Raw genomic sequence first — 13,576 nt, forward strand, 5'->3', positions numbered from 1 at the left:
GGCTTCCCACGCGTGCTCATAGCCATTGGGCCTCAAACCCAAAAAAACACCTGCAGCACCTGGGGTTCACAGCCGGTCTCCCATGCAGCTACTAACCAGGCCTGAAGCCACATAGCTTCCGCGATCTGACGAGAGCAGGCACTTTCGGCTTAGTGTGGCCGCAGGCAAACTCCTAGGCGCCGTTCCGGCGCCTTGAAGGTGAGGCTTCCCACGCGTGCTCATAGCCATTGGGCCTCAAACCCAAAAAAACGCCTGCAGCACCTGGGGTTCACAGCCGGTCTCCCATGCAGCTACTAACCAGGCCTGAAGCCACTTAGCTTCCGCGATCTGACGAGAGCGGGCGCTTTCGGCTTAGTGTGGCCGCAGGAAAACTCCAAAGCGCCGCTCCGGCGCCTTGAAGGTGAGGCTTCCCACGCATGCTCATAGCCATTGGGCCTCAAACCCAAAAAAACGCCTGCAGCACCTGGGGTTCACAGCCGGTCTCCCATGCAGCTACTAACCAGGCCTGAAACCACTTAGCTTCCGCGATCTGACGAGAGCGGGCGCTTTCGGCTTAGTGTGGCCGCAGGCAAACTGCAAGGCGCCGCTCCGGCGCCTTGAAGGTGAGGCTTCACACGCGTGCTCATAGCCATTGGGCCTCAAACCCAAAAAAACGCCTGCAGCACCTGGGGTTCACAGCCGGTCTCCCATGCAGCTACTAACCAGGCCTGAAGCCACTTAGCTTCCGCGATCTGACGAGAGCGGGCACTTTCGGTTTAGTGTGGCCGCAGCGAAACTCCAAGGCGCCGTTCCGGCGCCTTGAAGGTGAGGCTTCCCACGCGTGCTCATAGCCATTGGGCCTCAAACCCAAAAAAACACCTGCAGCACCTGGGGTTCATAGCCAGTCTCCCATGCAGCTACTAACCAGGCCTGAAGCCACTTAGCTTCCGCGATCTGACGAGAGCGGGCGCTTTCGGCTTAGTGTGGCTGCAGGCAAACTCCATGGCGCCGTTCCGGCGCCTTGAAGGTGAGGCTTCCCACGCGTGCTCATAGCCATTGGGCCTCAAACCCAAAAAAACGCCTGCAGCACCTGGGGTTCACAGCCGGTCTCCCATGCAGCTACTAACCAGGCCTGAAGCCACTTAGCTTCCGCGATCTGACGAGAGCGGGCGCTTTCGGCTTAGTGTGGCCGCAGGCAAACTCCAAAGCGCCGCTCCGGCGCCTTGAAGGTGAGGCTTCCCACGCGTGCTCATAGCCATTGGGACTCAAACCCAAAAAAAACCTGCAGCACCTGGGGTTCACAGCCGGTCTCCCATGCAGCTACTAACCAGGCCTGAAGCCACTTAGCTTCCACGATCTAACGAGAGCGGGCGCTTTCGGCTTAGTGTGGCCGCAGGCAAACTCCAAGGCGCCGTTCCGGCGCCTTGAAGGTGAGGCTTCCCACGCGTGCTCATAGCCATTGGGCCTCAAACCCAAAAAAACACCTGCAGCACCTGGGGTTCACAGCCGGTGTCCCATGCAGCTACTAACCAGGCCTGAAGCCACTTAGCTTGCGCGATCTGATGAGAGCGGGCGCCTTCGGCTTAGTGTGGCCGCAGGCAAACTCCAAGGCGCCGTTCCGGCGCCTTGAAGGTGAGGCTTCCCACGCGTGCTCATAGCCATTGGGCCTCAAACCCAAAAAAACGCCTGCAGCACCTGGGGTTCACAGCCGGTCTCCCATGCAGCTACTAACCAGGCCTGAAGCCACTTAGCTTCCGCGATCTGACGAGAGCGGGCGCTTTCGGCTTAGTGTAGCCGCAGGCAAACTCCATGGCGCCGCTCCGGCGCCTTGAAGGTGAGGCTTCCCACGCGTGCTCATAGCCATTGGGCCTCAAACCCAAAAAAACGCCTGCAGCACCTGGGGTTCACAGCCGGTCTCCCATGCAGCTACTAACCAGGCCTGAAGCCACTTAGCTTCCGCGATCTGACGAGAGCGGGCGCTTTCGGCTTAGTGTGGCCGCAGGCAAACTCCAAGGCGCCGTTCTGGCGCCTTGAAGGTGAGGCTTCCCACGCGTGCTCATAGCCATTGGGCCTCAAACCCAAAAAAACACCTGCAGCACCTGGGGTTCACAGCCGGTCTCCCATGCAGCTACTAACCAGGCCTGAAGCCACTTAGCTTCCGCGATCTGACGAGAGCGGGCGCTTTCGGCTTAGTGTGGCCGCAGGCAAACTCCAAAGCGCCGCTCCGGCGCCTTGAAGGTGAGGCTTCCCACGCATGCTCATAGCCATTGGGCCTCAAACCCAAAAAAACACCTGCAGCACCTGGGGTTCACAGCCGGTCTCCCATGCAGCTACTAACCAGGCCTGAAACCACTTAGCTTCCGCGATCTGACGAGAGCGGGCGCTTTCGGCTTAGTGTGGCCGCAGGCAAACTCTAAGGCGCCGCTCCGGCGCCTTGAAGGTGAGGCTTCCCACGCGTGCTCATAGCCATTGGGCCTCAAACCCAAAAAAACGCCTGCAGCACCTGGGGTTCACAGCCGGTCTCCCATGCAGCTACTAACCAGGCCTGAAGCCACTTAGCTTCCGCGATCTGACGAGAGCGGGCGCTTTCGGCTTAGTGTGGCCGCAGACAAACTCCAAGGCGCCGCTCCGGCGCCTTGAAGGTGAGGCTTCCCACGCGTGCTCATAGCCATTGGGCCTCAAACCCAAAAAAACGCCTGCAGCACCTGGGGTTCACAGCCGGTCTCCCATGCAGCTACTAACCAGGCCTGAAGCCACTTAGCTTCCGCGATCTGACGAGAGCGGGCGCTTTCGGCTTAGTGTGGCCGCAGGCAAACTCCAAAGCGCCGCTCCGGCGCCTTGAAGGTGAGGCTTCCCACGCATGCTCATAGCCATTGGGCCTCAAACCCAAAAAAACGCCTGCAGCACCTGGGGTTCACAGCCGGTCTCCCATGCAGCTACTAACCAGGCCTGAAACCACTTAGCTTCCGCGATCTGACGAGAGCGGGCGCTTTCGGCTTAGTGTGGCCGCAGGCAAACTCTAAGGCGCCGCTCCGGCGCCTTGAAGGTGAGGCTTCACACGCGTGCTCATAGCCATTGGGCCTCAAACCCAAAAAACCGCCTGCAGCACCTGGGGTTCACAGCCGGTCTCCCATTCAGCTACTAACCAGGCCTGAAGCCACTTAGCTTCCGTGATCTGACGAGAGCGGGCGCTTTCGGCTTAGTGTGGCCGCAGGCAAACTCCAAGGCGCCGTTCCGGCGCCTTGAAGGTGAGGCTTCCCACGCGTGCTCATAGCCATTGGGCCTCAAACCCAAAAAAATCGCCTGCAGCACCTGGGGTTCACAGCCGGTATCCCTTGCAGCTACTAACCAGGCCTGAAGCCACTTAGCTTCCGCGATCTAACGAGAGCGGGCGCTTTCGGCTTAGTGTGGCCGCAGGCAAACTCCAAGGCGCTGTTCCGGCGCCTTGAAGGTGAGGCTTCCCACGCGTGCTCATAGCCATTGGGCCTCAAACCCAAAAAAACACCTGCAGCACCTGGGGTTCACAGCCGGTCTCCCATTCAGCTACTAACCAGGCCTGAAGCCACTTAGCTTCCGCGATCTGACGAGTGCGGGCGCTTTCGGCTTAGTGTGGCCGCAGGCAAACTCCAAGGCGCCGCTTCGGCGCCTTGAAGGTGAGGCTTCCCACGCGTGCTCATAGCCATTGGGCCTCAAACCCAAAAAAAACGCCTGCAGCACCTGGGGTTCACAGCCGGTCTCCCATGCAGCTACTAACCAGGCCTGAAGCCACTTAGCTTCCGCGATCTGACGAGAGCGGGCGCTTTCGGCTTAGTGTGGCCGCAGACAAACTCCAAGGCGCCGCTCCGGCGCCTTGAAGGTGAGGCTTCCCACGCGTGCTCATAGCCATTGGGCCTCAAACCCAAAAAAACGCCTGCAGTACCTGGGGTTCACAGCCGGTGTCCCATGCAGCTACTAACCAGGCCTGAAGCCACTTAGCTTGCGCGATCTGATGAGAGCGGGCGCCTTCGGCTTAGTGTGGCCGCAGGCAAACTCCAAGGCGCCGTTCCGGCGCCTTGAAGGTGAGGCTTCCCACACGTGCTCATAGCCATTGGGCCTCAAACCCAAAAAAACACCTGCAGCACCTGGGGTTCACAGCCGGTCTCCCATGCCGCTACTAACCAGGCCTGAAGCCACTTAGCTTCCGCTATCTAACGAAAGCAGGCGCTTTCGGCTTAGTGTGGCCGCAGGCAAACTCCAAGGCGCCGTTCCGGCGCCTTGAAGGTGAGGCTTCCCACGCGTGCTCATAGCCATTGGGCCTCAAACCCAAAAAAACGCCTGCAGCACCTGGGGTTCACAGCCGGTCTCCCATGCAGCTACTAACCAGGCCTGAAGCCACTTAGCTTCCGCGATCTGACGAGAGCGGGCGCTTTCGGCTTAGTGTGGCCGCAGGCAAACTCCAAAGCGCCGCTCCGGCGCCTTGAAGGTGAGGCTTCCCACGCGTGCTCATAGCCATTGGGCCTCAAACCCAAAAAAACGCCTGCAGCACCTGGGGTTCACAGCCGGTCTCCCATGCAGCTACTAACCAGGCCTGAAGCCACTTAGCTTCCGCGATCTGACGCTTTCGGCTTAGTGTAGCCGCAGGCAAACTTCATGGCGCCGCTCCGGCGCCTTGAAGGTGAGGCTTCCCACGCGTGCTCATAGCCATTGGGCCTCAAACCCAAAAAAACGCCTGCAGCACCTGGGGTTCACAGCCAGTCTCCCATGCAGCTACTAACCAGGCCTGAAGCCACTTAGCTTCCGCGATCTGACGAGAGCGGGCGCTTTCGGCTCAGTGTGGCCGCAGGCAAACTCCATGGCGCCGCTCCGGCGCCTTGAAGGTGAGGCTTCCCGCGCGTGCTCATAGCCATTGGCCCTCAAACCCAAAAAAACGCCTGCAGCACCTGGGGTTCACAGCCGGTCTCCCATGCAGCTACTAACCAGGCCTGAAGCCACTTAGCTTCCGCGATCTGACGAGAGCGGGCGCTTTCAGCTTAGTGTGGCCGCAGGCAAACTCCAAGGCGCCGCTCCGGCGCCTTGAAGGTGAGGCTTCCCACGCGTGCTCATAGCCATTGGGCCTCAAACCCAAAAAAACGCCTGCAGCACCTGGGGTTCACAGCCGGTCTCCCATGCAGCTACTAACCAGGCCTGAAGCCACTTAGCTTCCGCGATCTAACGAGAGCGGGCGCTTTCGGCTTAGTGTGGCCGCAGGCAAACTCCAAGGCGCCGTTCCGGCGCCTTGAAGGTGAGGCTTCCCACGCGTGCTCATAGCCATTGGGCCTCAAACCCAAAAAAACACCTGCACCACCTGGGGTTCACAGCCGGTCTCCCATTCAGCTACTAACCAGGCCTGAAGCCACTTAGCTTCCGCGATCTGACGAGAGCGGGCGCTTTCGGCTTAGTGTGGCCGCAGGCAAACTCCAAGGCGCCGCTCCGGCGCCTTGAAGGTGAGGCTTCCCACGCGTGCTCATAGCCATTGGGCCTCAAACCCAAAAAAACACCTGCAGCACCTGGGGTTCACAGCCGGTCTCCCATGCCGCTACTAACCAGGCCTGAAGCCACTTAGCTTCCGCGATCTGACGAGAGCGGGCGCTTTCGGCTTAGTGTGGCCGCAGGAAAACTCCAAGGCGCCGTTCCGGCGCCTTGAAGGTGAGGCTTCCCACGCGTGCTCATAGCCATTGGGCCTCAAACCCAAAAAAACACCTGCAGCACCTGGGGTTCACAGCCGGTCTCCCATGCAGCTACTAACCAGGCCTGAAGCCACTTAGCTTCCGCGATCTGACGAGAGCGGGCGCTTTCGGCTTAGTGTGGCCGCAGGAAAACTCCAAGGCGCCGCTCCGGCGCCTTGAAGGTGAGGCTTCCCACGCGTGCTCATAGCCATTGGGCCTCAAACCCAAAAAAGCGCCTGCAGCACCTGGGGTTCACAGCCGGTCTCCCATGCAGCTACTAACCAGGCCTGAAGCCACTTAGCTTCCGCGATCTGACGAGAGCGGGCGCTTTCGGCTTAGTGTGGCCGCAGGCATACTCCAAGGCGCCGTTCCAGCGCCTTGAAGGTGAGGCTTCCCACGCGTGCTCATAGCCATTGGGCCTCAAACCCAAAAAAACGCCTGCAGCACCTGGAGTTCACAGCCGGTCTCCCATGCAGCAAATTACCAGGCCTTAAGCCACTTAGCTTCCGCGATCTGACGAGAGCGGGCGCTTTCGGCTTATTGTGGCTGCAGGCAAACTCCAAGGCGCCGCTCCGGCGCCTTGAAGGTGAGGCTTCCCACGCGTGCTCATAGCCATTGGGCCTCAAACCCAAAAAAAACGCCTGCAGCACCTGGGGTTCACAGCCGGTCTCCCATGCAGCTACTAACCAGGCCTGAAGCCACTTAGCTTCCGCGATCTGACGAGAGCGGGCGCTTTCGGCTTAGTGTAGCCGCAGGCGAACTCCATGGCGCCGCTCCGGCGCCTTGAAGGTGAGGCTTCCCACGCGTGCTCATAGCCATTGGGCCTCAAACCCAAAAAAACACCTGCAGCACCTGGGGTTCACAGCCGGTCTCCCATGCAGCTACTAACCAGGCCTGAAGCCACTTAGCTTACGCGATCTGACGAGAGCGGGCGCTTTCGGCTTAGTGTGGCCGCAGGCAAACTCTTAAAGCGCCGTTTCGGCGCCTTGAAGGTGAGGCTTCCCAAGCGTGCTCATAGCCATTGGGCCTCAAACCCAAAAAAACGCCTGCAGCACCTGGAGTTCACAGCCGGTCTCCCATGCAGCAACTAACCAGGCCTGAAGCCACTTAGCTTCCGCGATCTGACGAGAGCGGGCGCTTTCGGCTTAGTGTGGCCGCAGGCAAACTCCAAGGCGCCGCTCCGGCGCCTTGAAGGTGAGGCTTCCCACGCGTGCTCATAGCCATTGGGCCTCAAACCCAAAAAAAACGCCTGCAGCACCTGGGGTTCACAGCCGGTCTCCCATGCAGCTACTAACCAGGCCTGAAGCCACTTAGCTTCCGCGATCTGACGAGAGCGGGCGCTTTTGGCTTAGTGTAGCCGCAGGCAAACTCCATGGCGCCGCTCCGGCGCCTTGAAGGTGAGGCTTCCCACGCGTGCTCATAGCCATTGGGCCTCAAACCCAAAAAAAACGCCTGCAGCACCTGGGGTTCACAGCCGGTCTCCCATGCAGCTACTAACCAGGCCTGAAGCCACTTAGCTTCCGCGATCTGACAAGAGCGGGCGCTTTCGGCTTAGTGTGGCCGCAGGCAAACTCCAAGGCGCCGTTCTGGTGCCTTGAAGGTGAGGCTTCCCACGCGTGCTCATAGCCATTGGGCCTCAAACCCAAAAAAACGCCTGCAGCACCTGGGGTTCACCGCCGGTCTCCCATGCAGCTACTAACCAGGCCTGAAGCCACTTAGCTTCCGCGATCTGACGAGAGCGGGCGCTTTTGGTTTAGTGTGGCCGCAGGCAAACTCCAAGGCGCCGCTCCGGCGCCTTGAAGGTGAGGCTTCCCACGCGTGCTCATAGCCATTGGGCCTCAAACCCAAAAAAACGCCTGCAGCACCTGGGGTTCACAGCCGGTCTCCCATGCAGCTACTAACCAGGCCTGAAGCCACTCAGCTTCCGCGATCTGACGAGAGCGGGCGCTTTCGGCTTAGTGTGGCCGCAGGCAAACTGCAAGGCGCCGCTCCGGCGCCTTGAAGGTGAGGCTTTCCACGCGTGCTCATAGCCATTGGGCCTCAAACCCAAAAAAACGCCTGCAGCACCTGGGGTTCACAGCCGGTCTCCCATGCAGCTACTAACCAGGCCTGAAGCCACTTAGCTTCCGCGATCTGACGAGAGCGGGCGCTTTCGGCTTAGTGTGGTCGCAGGCAAACTCCAAGGCGCCGTTCTGGTGCCTTGAAGGTGAGGCTTCCCACGCGTGCTCATAGCCATTGGGCCTCAAACCCAAAAAAACGCCTGCAGCACCTGGAGTTCACCGCCGGTCTCCCATGCAGCTACTAACCAGGCCTGAAGCCACTTAGCTTCCACGATCTGACGAGAGCAGGCGCTTTCGTCTTAGTGTGGCCACAGGCAAACTCCAAGGCGCCGTTCTGGCGCCTTGAAGGTGAGGCTTCCCACGCGTGCTCATAGCCATTGGGCCTCAAACCCAAAAAAAACGCCTGCAGCACCTGGGGTTCACCGCCGGTCTCCCATGCAGCTACTAACCAGGCCTGAAGCCACTTACCTTCCGTGATCTGACGAGAGCGGGCGCTTTTGGCTTAGTGTGGCCGCAGGCAAACTCCAAGGCGCCGCTCCGGCGCCTTGAAGGTGAGGCTTCCCACGCGTGCTCATAGCCATTGGGCCTCAAACACAAAAAAACACCTGCAGCACCTGGGGTTCACAGCCGGTCTCCCACGCAGCTACTAACCAGGCCTGAAGCCACTTAGCTTCCGCGATCTGACGAGAGCAGGCACTTTCGGCTTAGTGTGGCCGCAGGCAAACTCCTAAGCGCCGTTCCGGCGCCTTGAAGGTGAGGCTTCCCACGCGTGCTCATAGCCATTGGGCCTCAAACCCAAAAAAACGCCTGTAGCACCTGGGGTTCACAGCCGGTCTCCCATGCAGCTACTAACCAGGCCTGAAGCCACTTAGCTTCCGCGATCTGACGAGAGCGGGCGCTTTCGGCTTAGTGTGGCCGCAGGCAAACTCCAATGCGCCGCTCCGGCGCCTTGAAGGTGAGGCTTCCCACGCGTGCTCATAGCCATTGGGCCTCAAACCCAAAAAAACGCCTGCAGCACCTGGGGTTCACAGCCGGTCTCCCATGCAGCTACTAACCAGGCCTGAAACCACTTAGCTTCCGCGATCTGACGAGAGCGGGCGCTTTCGGCTTAGTGTGGCCGCAGGCAAACTCCAAGGCGCCGCTCCGGCGCCTTGAAGGTGAGGCTTCACACGCGTGCTCATAGCCATTGGGCCTCAAACCCAAAAAAAACGCCTGCAGCACCTGGGGTTCACAGCCGGTCTCCCATGCAGCTACTAACCAGGCCTGAAGCCACTTAGCTTCCGCGATCTGACGAGAGCGGGCACTTTCGGTTTAGTGTGGCCGCAGGGAAACTCTAAGGCGCCGTTGCGGCGCCTTGAAGGTGAGGCTTCCCACGCGTGCTCATAGCCATTGGGCCTCAAACCCAAAAAAACGCCTGCAGCACCTGGGGTTCACAGCCAGTCTCCCATGCAGCTACTAACCAGGCCTGAAGCCACTTAGCTTCCGCGATCTGACGAGAGCGGGCGCTTTCGGCTTAGTGTGGCCGCAGGAAAGCTCCATGGCGCCGCTCCGGCGCCTTGAAGGTGAGGCTTCCCGCGCGTGCTCATAGCCATTGGCCCTCAAACCCAAAAAAACGCCTGCAGCACCTGGGGTTCACAGCTGGTCTCCCATGCAGCTACTTACCAGGCCTGAAGCCACTTAGCTTCCGCGATCTGACGAGAGCGGGCGCTTTCAGCTTAGTGTGGCCGCAGGCAAACTCCAAGGCGCCGCTCCGGCGCCTTGAAGGTGAGGCTTCCCACGCGTGCTCATAGCCATTGGGCCTCAAACTCAAAAAATCGCCTGCAGCACCTGGGGTTCACAGCCAGTCTCCCATGCAGCTACTAACCAGGCCTGAAGCCACTTAGCTTCCGCGATCTAACGAGAGCGGGCGCTTTCGGCTTAGTGTGGCCGCAGGCAAACTCCAAGGCGCCGCTCCGGCGCCTTGAAGGTGAGGCTTCCCACGCGTGCTCATAGCCATTGGGCCTCAAACCCAAAAAAACGCCTGCAGCACCTGGGGTTCACAGCCGGTCTCCCATGCAGCTACTAACCAGGCCTGAAGCCACTTAACTTGCGCGATCTGATGAGAGCGGGCGCTTTCGGCTTAGTGTGGCCGCAGGCAAGCTCCAAGGCGCCGTTCCGGCGCCTTGAAGGTGAGGCTTCCCACGCGTGCTCATAGCCATTGGGCCTCAAACCCAAAAAAACACCTGCAGCACCTGGGGTTCACAGCCGGTCTCCCATTCAGCTACTAACCAGGCCTGAAGCCACTTAGCTTCCGCGATCTGACGAGAGCGGGCGCTTTCGGCTTAGTGTGGCCGCAGGCAAACTCCAAGGCGCCGCTCCGGCGCCTTGAAGGTGAGGCTTCCCACGCGTGCTCATAGCCATTGGGCCTCAAACCCAAAAAAACGCCTGCAGCACCTGGGGTTCACAGCCGGTCTCCCATGCAGCTACTAACCAGGCCTGAAGCCACTTAGCTTGCGCGATCTGATGAGAGCGGGCGCTTTCGGCTTAGTGTGGCCGCAGGCAAGCTCCAAGGCGCCGTTCCGGCGCCTTGAAGGTGAGGCTTCCCACGCGTGCTCATAGCCATTGGGCCTCAAACCCAAAAAAACACCTGCAGCACCTGGGGTTCACAGCCGGTCTCCCATGCAGCTACTAACCAGGCCTGAAGCCACTTAGCTTCCGCGATCTGACGAGAGCGGGCGCTTTCGGCTTAGTGTGGCCGCAGGAAAACTCCAAGGCGCCGCTCCGGCGCCTTGAAGGTGAGGCTTCCCACGCGTGCTCATAGCCATTGGGCCTCAAATCCAAAAAAAACGCCTGCAGCACCTGGGGTTCACAGCCGGTCTCCCATGCAGCTACTAACCAGGCCTGAAGCCACTTAGCTTCCGCGCTCTGACGAGAGCGGGCGCTTTCGGCTTAGTGTGGCCGCAGGCAAACTCCAAGGCGCCGTTCCGGCGCCTTGAAGGTGAGGCTCCCCACGCGTGCTCATAGCCATTGGGCCTCAAACCCAAAAAAGCGCCTGCAGCACCTGGGGTTCACAGCCGGTCTCCCATGCAGCTACTAACCAGGCCTGAAGCCACTTAGCTTCCGCGATCTGACGAGAGCGGGCGCTTTCGGCTTAGTGTGGCCGCAGGCAAACTCCAAGGCGCCGCTCCGGCGCCTTGAAGGTGAGGCTTCCCACGCGTGCTCATAGCCATTGGGCCTCAAACCCAAAAAAAACGCCTGCAGCACCTGGAGTTCACAGCCGGTCTCCCATGCAGCAACTTACCAGGCCTTAAGCCACTTAGCTTCCGCGATCTGACGAGAGCGGGCGCTTTCGGCTTAGTGTGGCCGCAGGCAAACTCCAAGGCGCCGCTCCGGCGCCTTGAAGGTGAGGCTTCCCACGCGTGCTCATAGCCATTGGGCCTCAAACCCAAAAAAACGCCTGCAGCACCTGGGGTTCACAGCCGGTCTCCCATGCAGCTACTAACCAGGCCTGAAGCTACTTAGCTTCCGCGATCTGACGAGAGCGGGCGCTTTCGGCTTAGTGTAGCCGCAGGCAAACTCCATGGCGCCGCTCCGGCGCCTTGAAGGTGAGGCTTCCCACGCGTGCTCATAGCCATTGGGCCTCAAACCCAAAAAAACACCTGCAGCACCTGGGGTTCACAGCCGGTCTCCCATGCAGCTACTAACCAGGCCTGAAGCCACTTAGCTTACGCGATCTGACGAGAGCGGGCGCTTTCGGCTTAGTGTGGCCGCAGGCAAACTCCAAAGCGCCGTTTCGGCGCCTTGAAGGTGAGGCTTCCCACGCGTGCTCATAGCCATTGGGCCTCAAACCCAAAAAAAACGCCTGCAGCACCTGGGGTTCACAGCCGGTCTCCCATGCAGCTACTAACCAGGCCTGAAGCCACTTAGCTTCCGCGATCTGACGAGAGCGGGCGCTTCCGGCTTAGTGTAGCCGCAGGCAAACTCCATGGCGCCGCTCCGGCGCCTTGAAGGTGAGGCTTCCCACGCGTGCTCATAGCCATTGGGCCTCAAACCCAAAAAAACGCCTGCAGCACCTGGGGTTCACAGCCGGTCTCCCATGCAGCTACTAACCAGGCCTGAAGCCACTTAGCTTCCGCGATCTGACGAGAGCGGGCGCTTTCGGCTTAGTGTGGCCGCAGGCAAACTCCTAGGCGCCGTTCTGGAGCCTTGAAGGTGAGGCTTCCCACGCGTGCTCATAGCCATTGGGCCTCAAACCCAAAAAAACGCCTGCAGCACCTGGGGTTCACCGCCGGTCTCCCATGCAGCTACTAACCAGGCCTAAAGCCACTTAGCTTCCGCGATCTGACGAGAGCGGGCGCTTTTGGTTTAGTGTGGCCGCAGGCAAACTCCAAGGCGCCGCTCCGGCGCCTTGAAGGTGAGGCTTCCCACGCGTGCTCATAGCCATTGGGCCTCAAACCCAAAAAAACGCCTGCAGCACCTGGGGTTCACAGCCGGTCTCCCATGCAGCTACTAACCAGGCCTGAAGCCACTTAGCTTCCGCGATCTGACGAGAGCAGGCACTTTCAGCTTAGTGTGGCCGCAGGCAATCTCCTAGGCGCCGTTCCGGCGCCTTGAAGGTGAGGCTTCCCACGCGTGCTCATAGCCATTGGGCCTCAAACCCAAAAAAACGCCTGCAGCACCTGGGGTTCAAAGCCGGTCTCCCATGCAGCTACTAACCAGGCCTGAAGCCACTTAGCTTCCGTGATCTGACGAGAGCGGGCGCTTTCGGCTTAGTGTGGCCGCAGGCAAACTCCAAAGCGCCGCTCCGGCGCCTTGAAGGTGAGGCTTCCCACGCGTGCTCATAGCCATTGGGCCTCAAACCCAAAAAAAACGCCTGCAGCACCTGGGGTTCACAGCCGGTCTCCAATGCAGCTACTAACCAGGCCTGAAGCCACTTAGCTTCCGCGATCTGACGAGAGCGGGCGCTTTCGGCTTAGTGTGGCCGCAGGCAAACTCCAAGGTGCCGCTCCGGCGCCTTGAAGGTGAGGCTTCCCACGCGTGCTCATAGCCATTGGGCCTCAAACCCAAAAAAACACCTGCAGCACCTGGGGTTCACAGCCGGTCTCCCATGCAGCAACTAACCAGGCCTGAAGCCACTTAGCTTCCGCGATCTGACGAGAGCGGGCGCTTTCGGCTTAGTGTGGCCGCAGGCAAACTACAAGGCGCCGCTCCGGCGCCTTGAAGGTGAGGCTTCCCACGCGTGCTCACAGCCATTGGGCCTCAAACCCAAAAAAACACCTGCAGCACCTGGGGTTCACAGCCAGTCTCCCATGCAGCTACTAACCAGGCCTGAAGCCACTTAACTTCCGCGATCTGACGAGAGCGGGCGCTTTCGGCTTAGTGTGGCCGCAGGTAAACTCCAAGCCGCCGTTTCGGCGCCTTGAAGGTGAGGCTTCCCACGCGTGCTCATAGCCATTGGGCCTCAAACCCAAAAAAACGCCTGCAGCACCTGGGGTTCACAGCCGGTCTCCCATGCAGCTACTAACCAGGCCTGAAGCCACTTAGCTTCCGCGATCTGACGAGAGCGGGCGCTTTCGGCTTAGTGTGGCCGCAGGAAAACTCCAAGGCGCCGCTCCGGCGCCTTGAAGGTGAGGCTTCCCACGCGTGCTCATAGCCATTGGGCCTCAAACCCAAAAAAACGCCTGCAGCACCTGGGGTTCACAGCCGGTCTCCCATGCAGCTACTAACCAGGCCTGAAGCCACTTAGCTTCCGCGATCTGACGAGAGCGGGCGCTTTCGGCTTAGTGTGGCCGCAGGCATACTCCAAGGCGCCGTTCCGGCGCCTTGAAGGTGAGGCTTCCCACGCGTGCTCATAGCCATTGGGCCTCAAACCCA

At 60.2% G+C, this 13,576-nt stretch overlaps 66 pseudogenes; all 66 read right to left on the reverse strand.

The window, feature by feature from the left end:
• Nucleotides 1-47: 47 nt before the first annotated feature.
• On the reverse strand, nucleotides 48-166 carry LOC137553209 (5S ribosomal RNA; annotated as a pseudogene).
• Nucleotides 167-249: 83 nt separating this feature from the next.
• LOC137548084 (5S ribosomal RNA) lies at nucleotides 250-368 on the reverse strand (annotated as a pseudogene).
• An 83-nt stretch (nucleotides 369-451) lies between these two features.
• Nucleotides 452-570, reverse strand: LOC137547603 (5S ribosomal RNA; annotated as a pseudogene).
• Nucleotides 571-653: 83 nt separating this feature from the next.
• On the reverse strand, nucleotides 654-772 carry LOC137553530 (5S ribosomal RNA; annotated as a pseudogene).
• Nucleotides 773-855: 83 nt separating this feature from the next.
• LOC137551645 (5S ribosomal RNA) lies at nucleotides 856-974 on the reverse strand (annotated as a pseudogene).
• Nucleotides 975-1,057: 83 nt separating this feature from the next.
• Nucleotides 1,058-1,176, reverse strand: LOC137558002 (5S ribosomal RNA; annotated as a pseudogene).
• An 82-nt stretch (nucleotides 1,177-1,258) lies between these two features.
• Nucleotides 1,259-1,377, reverse strand: LOC137549606 (5S ribosomal RNA; annotated as a pseudogene).
• Nucleotides 1,378-1,460: 83 nt separating this feature from the next.
• On the reverse strand, nucleotides 1,461-1,579 carry LOC137553004 (5S ribosomal RNA; annotated as a pseudogene).
• Nucleotides 1,580-1,662: 83 nt separating this feature from the next.
• On the reverse strand, nucleotides 1,663-1,781 carry LOC137559532 (5S ribosomal RNA; annotated as a pseudogene).
• An 83-nt stretch (nucleotides 1,782-1,864) lies between these two features.
• LOC137558003 (5S ribosomal RNA) lies at nucleotides 1,865-1,983 on the reverse strand (annotated as a pseudogene).
• An 83-nt stretch (nucleotides 1,984-2,066) lies between these two features.
• Nucleotides 2,067-2,185, reverse strand: LOC137547707 (5S ribosomal RNA; annotated as a pseudogene).
• An 83-nt stretch (nucleotides 2,186-2,268) lies between these two features.
• LOC137548991 (5S ribosomal RNA) lies at nucleotides 2,269-2,387 on the reverse strand (annotated as a pseudogene).
• Nucleotides 2,388-2,470: 83 nt separating this feature from the next.
• LOC137559391 (5S ribosomal RNA) lies at nucleotides 2,471-2,589 on the reverse strand (annotated as a pseudogene).
• An 83-nt stretch (nucleotides 2,590-2,672) lies between these two features.
• LOC137558004 (5S ribosomal RNA) lies at nucleotides 2,673-2,791 on the reverse strand (annotated as a pseudogene).
• An 83-nt stretch (nucleotides 2,792-2,874) lies between these two features.
• LOC137547604 (5S ribosomal RNA) lies at nucleotides 2,875-2,993 on the reverse strand (annotated as a pseudogene).
• An 83-nt stretch (nucleotides 2,994-3,076) lies between these two features.
• Nucleotides 3,077-3,195, reverse strand: LOC137548242 (5S ribosomal RNA; annotated as a pseudogene).
• Nucleotides 3,196-3,279: 84 nt separating this feature from the next.
• LOC137550737 (5S ribosomal RNA) lies at nucleotides 3,280-3,398 on the reverse strand (annotated as a pseudogene).
• Nucleotides 3,399-3,481: 83 nt separating this feature from the next.
• On the reverse strand, nucleotides 3,482-3,600 carry LOC137549048 (5S ribosomal RNA; annotated as a pseudogene).
• An 84-nt stretch (nucleotides 3,601-3,684) lies between these two features.
• Nucleotides 3,685-3,803, reverse strand: LOC137559392 (5S ribosomal RNA; annotated as a pseudogene).
• An 83-nt stretch (nucleotides 3,804-3,886) lies between these two features.
• Nucleotides 3,887-4,005, reverse strand: LOC137553179 (5S ribosomal RNA; annotated as a pseudogene).
• Nucleotides 4,006-4,088: 83 nt separating this feature from the next.
• LOC137553394 (5S ribosomal RNA) lies at nucleotides 4,089-4,207 on the reverse strand (annotated as a pseudogene).
• An 83-nt stretch (nucleotides 4,208-4,290) lies between these two features.
• On the reverse strand, nucleotides 4,291-4,409 carry LOC137558005 (5S ribosomal RNA; annotated as a pseudogene).
• Nucleotides 4,410-4,684: 275 nt separating this feature from the next.
• Nucleotides 4,685-4,803, reverse strand: LOC137548620 (5S ribosomal RNA; annotated as a pseudogene).
• Nucleotides 4,804-4,886: 83 nt separating this feature from the next.
• On the reverse strand, nucleotides 4,887-5,005 carry LOC137559545 (5S ribosomal RNA; annotated as a pseudogene).
• Nucleotides 5,006-5,088: 83 nt separating this feature from the next.
• Nucleotides 5,089-5,207, reverse strand: LOC137559035 (5S ribosomal RNA; annotated as a pseudogene).
• An 83-nt stretch (nucleotides 5,208-5,290) lies between these two features.
• LOC137550629 (5S ribosomal RNA) lies at nucleotides 5,291-5,409 on the reverse strand (annotated as a pseudogene).
• An 83-nt stretch (nucleotides 5,410-5,492) lies between these two features.
• On the reverse strand, nucleotides 5,493-5,611 carry LOC137547989 (5S ribosomal RNA; annotated as a pseudogene).
• An 83-nt stretch (nucleotides 5,612-5,694) lies between these two features.
• On the reverse strand, nucleotides 5,695-5,813 carry LOC137548171 (5S ribosomal RNA; annotated as a pseudogene).
• An 83-nt stretch (nucleotides 5,814-5,896) lies between these two features.
• LOC137558007 (5S ribosomal RNA) lies at nucleotides 5,897-6,015 on the reverse strand (annotated as a pseudogene).
• Nucleotides 6,016-6,098: 83 nt separating this feature from the next.
• On the reverse strand, nucleotides 6,099-6,217 carry LOC137553976 (5S ribosomal RNA; annotated as a pseudogene).
• Nucleotides 6,218-6,301: 84 nt separating this feature from the next.
• On the reverse strand, nucleotides 6,302-6,420 carry LOC137559533 (5S ribosomal RNA; annotated as a pseudogene).
• An 83-nt stretch (nucleotides 6,421-6,503) lies between these two features.
• LOC137551151 (5S ribosomal RNA) lies at nucleotides 6,504-6,622 on the reverse strand (annotated as a pseudogene).
• An 84-nt stretch (nucleotides 6,623-6,706) lies between these two features.
• Nucleotides 6,707-6,825, reverse strand: LOC137549015 (5S ribosomal RNA; annotated as a pseudogene).
• Nucleotides 6,826-6,909: 84 nt separating this feature from the next.
• Nucleotides 6,910-7,028, reverse strand: LOC137558492 (5S ribosomal RNA; annotated as a pseudogene).
• Nucleotides 7,029-7,112: 84 nt separating this feature from the next.
• LOC137549035 (5S ribosomal RNA) lies at nucleotides 7,113-7,231 on the reverse strand (annotated as a pseudogene).
• Nucleotides 7,232-7,314: 83 nt separating this feature from the next.
• LOC137549608 (5S ribosomal RNA) lies at nucleotides 7,315-7,433 on the reverse strand (annotated as a pseudogene).
• Nucleotides 7,434-7,516: 83 nt separating this feature from the next.
• On the reverse strand, nucleotides 7,517-7,635 carry LOC137549582 (5S ribosomal RNA; annotated as a pseudogene).
• Nucleotides 7,636-7,718: 83 nt separating this feature from the next.
• On the reverse strand, nucleotides 7,719-7,837 carry LOC137548728 (5S ribosomal RNA; annotated as a pseudogene).
• Nucleotides 7,838-7,920: 83 nt separating this feature from the next.
• LOC137553683 (5S ribosomal RNA) lies at nucleotides 7,921-8,039 on the reverse strand (annotated as a pseudogene).
• An 84-nt stretch (nucleotides 8,040-8,123) lies between these two features.
• Nucleotides 8,124-8,242, reverse strand: LOC137551634 (5S ribosomal RNA; annotated as a pseudogene).
• An 83-nt stretch (nucleotides 8,243-8,325) lies between these two features.
• LOC137551340 (5S ribosomal RNA) lies at nucleotides 8,326-8,444 on the reverse strand (annotated as a pseudogene).
• Nucleotides 8,445-8,527: 83 nt separating this feature from the next.
• LOC137548925 (5S ribosomal RNA) lies at nucleotides 8,528-8,646 on the reverse strand (annotated as a pseudogene).
• An 83-nt stretch (nucleotides 8,647-8,729) lies between these two features.
• LOC137547605 (5S ribosomal RNA) lies at nucleotides 8,730-8,848 on the reverse strand (annotated as a pseudogene).
• An 84-nt stretch (nucleotides 8,849-8,932) lies between these two features.
• LOC137552395 (5S ribosomal RNA) lies at nucleotides 8,933-9,051 on the reverse strand (annotated as a pseudogene).
• An 83-nt stretch (nucleotides 9,052-9,134) lies between these two features.
• LOC137549998 (5S ribosomal RNA) lies at nucleotides 9,135-9,253 on the reverse strand (annotated as a pseudogene).
• Nucleotides 9,254-9,336: 83 nt separating this feature from the next.
• Nucleotides 9,337-9,455, reverse strand: LOC137548135 (5S ribosomal RNA; annotated as a pseudogene).
• Nucleotides 9,456-9,538: 83 nt separating this feature from the next.
• LOC137549116 (5S ribosomal RNA) lies at nucleotides 9,539-9,657 on the reverse strand (annotated as a pseudogene).
• An 83-nt stretch (nucleotides 9,658-9,740) lies between these two features.
• LOC137548446 (5S ribosomal RNA) lies at nucleotides 9,741-9,859 on the reverse strand (annotated as a pseudogene).
• An 83-nt stretch (nucleotides 9,860-9,942) lies between these two features.
• Nucleotides 9,943-10,061, reverse strand: LOC137558977 (5S ribosomal RNA; annotated as a pseudogene).
• An 83-nt stretch (nucleotides 10,062-10,144) lies between these two features.
• Nucleotides 10,145-10,263, reverse strand: LOC137549046 (5S ribosomal RNA; annotated as a pseudogene).
• Nucleotides 10,264-10,346: 83 nt separating this feature from the next.
• On the reverse strand, nucleotides 10,347-10,465 carry LOC137548172 (5S ribosomal RNA; annotated as a pseudogene).
• An 84-nt stretch (nucleotides 10,466-10,549) lies between these two features.
• Nucleotides 10,550-10,668, reverse strand: LOC137559497 (5S ribosomal RNA; annotated as a pseudogene).
• Nucleotides 10,669-10,751: 83 nt separating this feature from the next.
• Nucleotides 10,752-10,870, reverse strand: LOC137558008 (5S ribosomal RNA; annotated as a pseudogene).
• An 84-nt stretch (nucleotides 10,871-10,954) lies between these two features.
• On the reverse strand, nucleotides 10,955-11,073 carry LOC137549329 (5S ribosomal RNA; annotated as a pseudogene).
• An 83-nt stretch (nucleotides 11,074-11,156) lies between these two features.
• On the reverse strand, nucleotides 11,157-11,275 carry LOC137549879 (5S ribosomal RNA; annotated as a pseudogene).
• An 83-nt stretch (nucleotides 11,276-11,358) lies between these two features.
• Nucleotides 11,359-11,477, reverse strand: LOC137551152 (5S ribosomal RNA; annotated as a pseudogene).
• An 84-nt stretch (nucleotides 11,478-11,561) lies between these two features.
• Nucleotides 11,562-11,680, reverse strand: LOC137547520 (5S ribosomal RNA; annotated as a pseudogene).
• Nucleotides 11,681-11,763: 83 nt separating this feature from the next.
• On the reverse strand, nucleotides 11,764-11,882 carry LOC137558009 (5S ribosomal RNA; annotated as a pseudogene).
• An 83-nt stretch (nucleotides 11,883-11,965) lies between these two features.
• Nucleotides 11,966-12,084, reverse strand: LOC137549023 (5S ribosomal RNA; annotated as a pseudogene).
• An 83-nt stretch (nucleotides 12,085-12,167) lies between these two features.
• LOC137550872 (5S ribosomal RNA) lies at nucleotides 12,168-12,286 on the reverse strand (annotated as a pseudogene).
• Nucleotides 12,287-12,369: 83 nt separating this feature from the next.
• On the reverse strand, nucleotides 12,370-12,488 carry LOC137551111 (5S ribosomal RNA; annotated as a pseudogene).
• An 84-nt stretch (nucleotides 12,489-12,572) lies between these two features.
• LOC137550700 (5S ribosomal RNA) lies at nucleotides 12,573-12,691 on the reverse strand (annotated as a pseudogene).
• An 83-nt stretch (nucleotides 12,692-12,774) lies between these two features.
• LOC137550968 (5S ribosomal RNA) lies at nucleotides 12,775-12,893 on the reverse strand (annotated as a pseudogene).
• An 83-nt stretch (nucleotides 12,894-12,976) lies between these two features.
• LOC137548124 (5S ribosomal RNA) lies at nucleotides 12,977-13,095 on the reverse strand (annotated as a pseudogene).
• Nucleotides 13,096-13,178: 83 nt separating this feature from the next.
• Nucleotides 13,179-13,297, reverse strand: LOC137548085 (5S ribosomal RNA; annotated as a pseudogene).
• Nucleotides 13,298-13,380: 83 nt separating this feature from the next.
• On the reverse strand, nucleotides 13,381-13,499 carry LOC137558010 (5S ribosomal RNA; annotated as a pseudogene).
• Between the last annotated feature and the right edge of the window lie 77 nt (nucleotides 13,500-13,576).

The sequence above is a fragment of the Hyperolius riggenbachi genome, chromosome 2, assembly GCF_040937935.1.
Source record: "Hyperolius riggenbachi isolate aHypRig1 chromosome 2, aHypRig1.pri, whole genome shotgun sequence".
NCBI lineage: Eukaryota > Metazoa > Chordata > Amphibia > Anura > Hyperoliidae > Hyperolius > Hyperolius riggenbachi.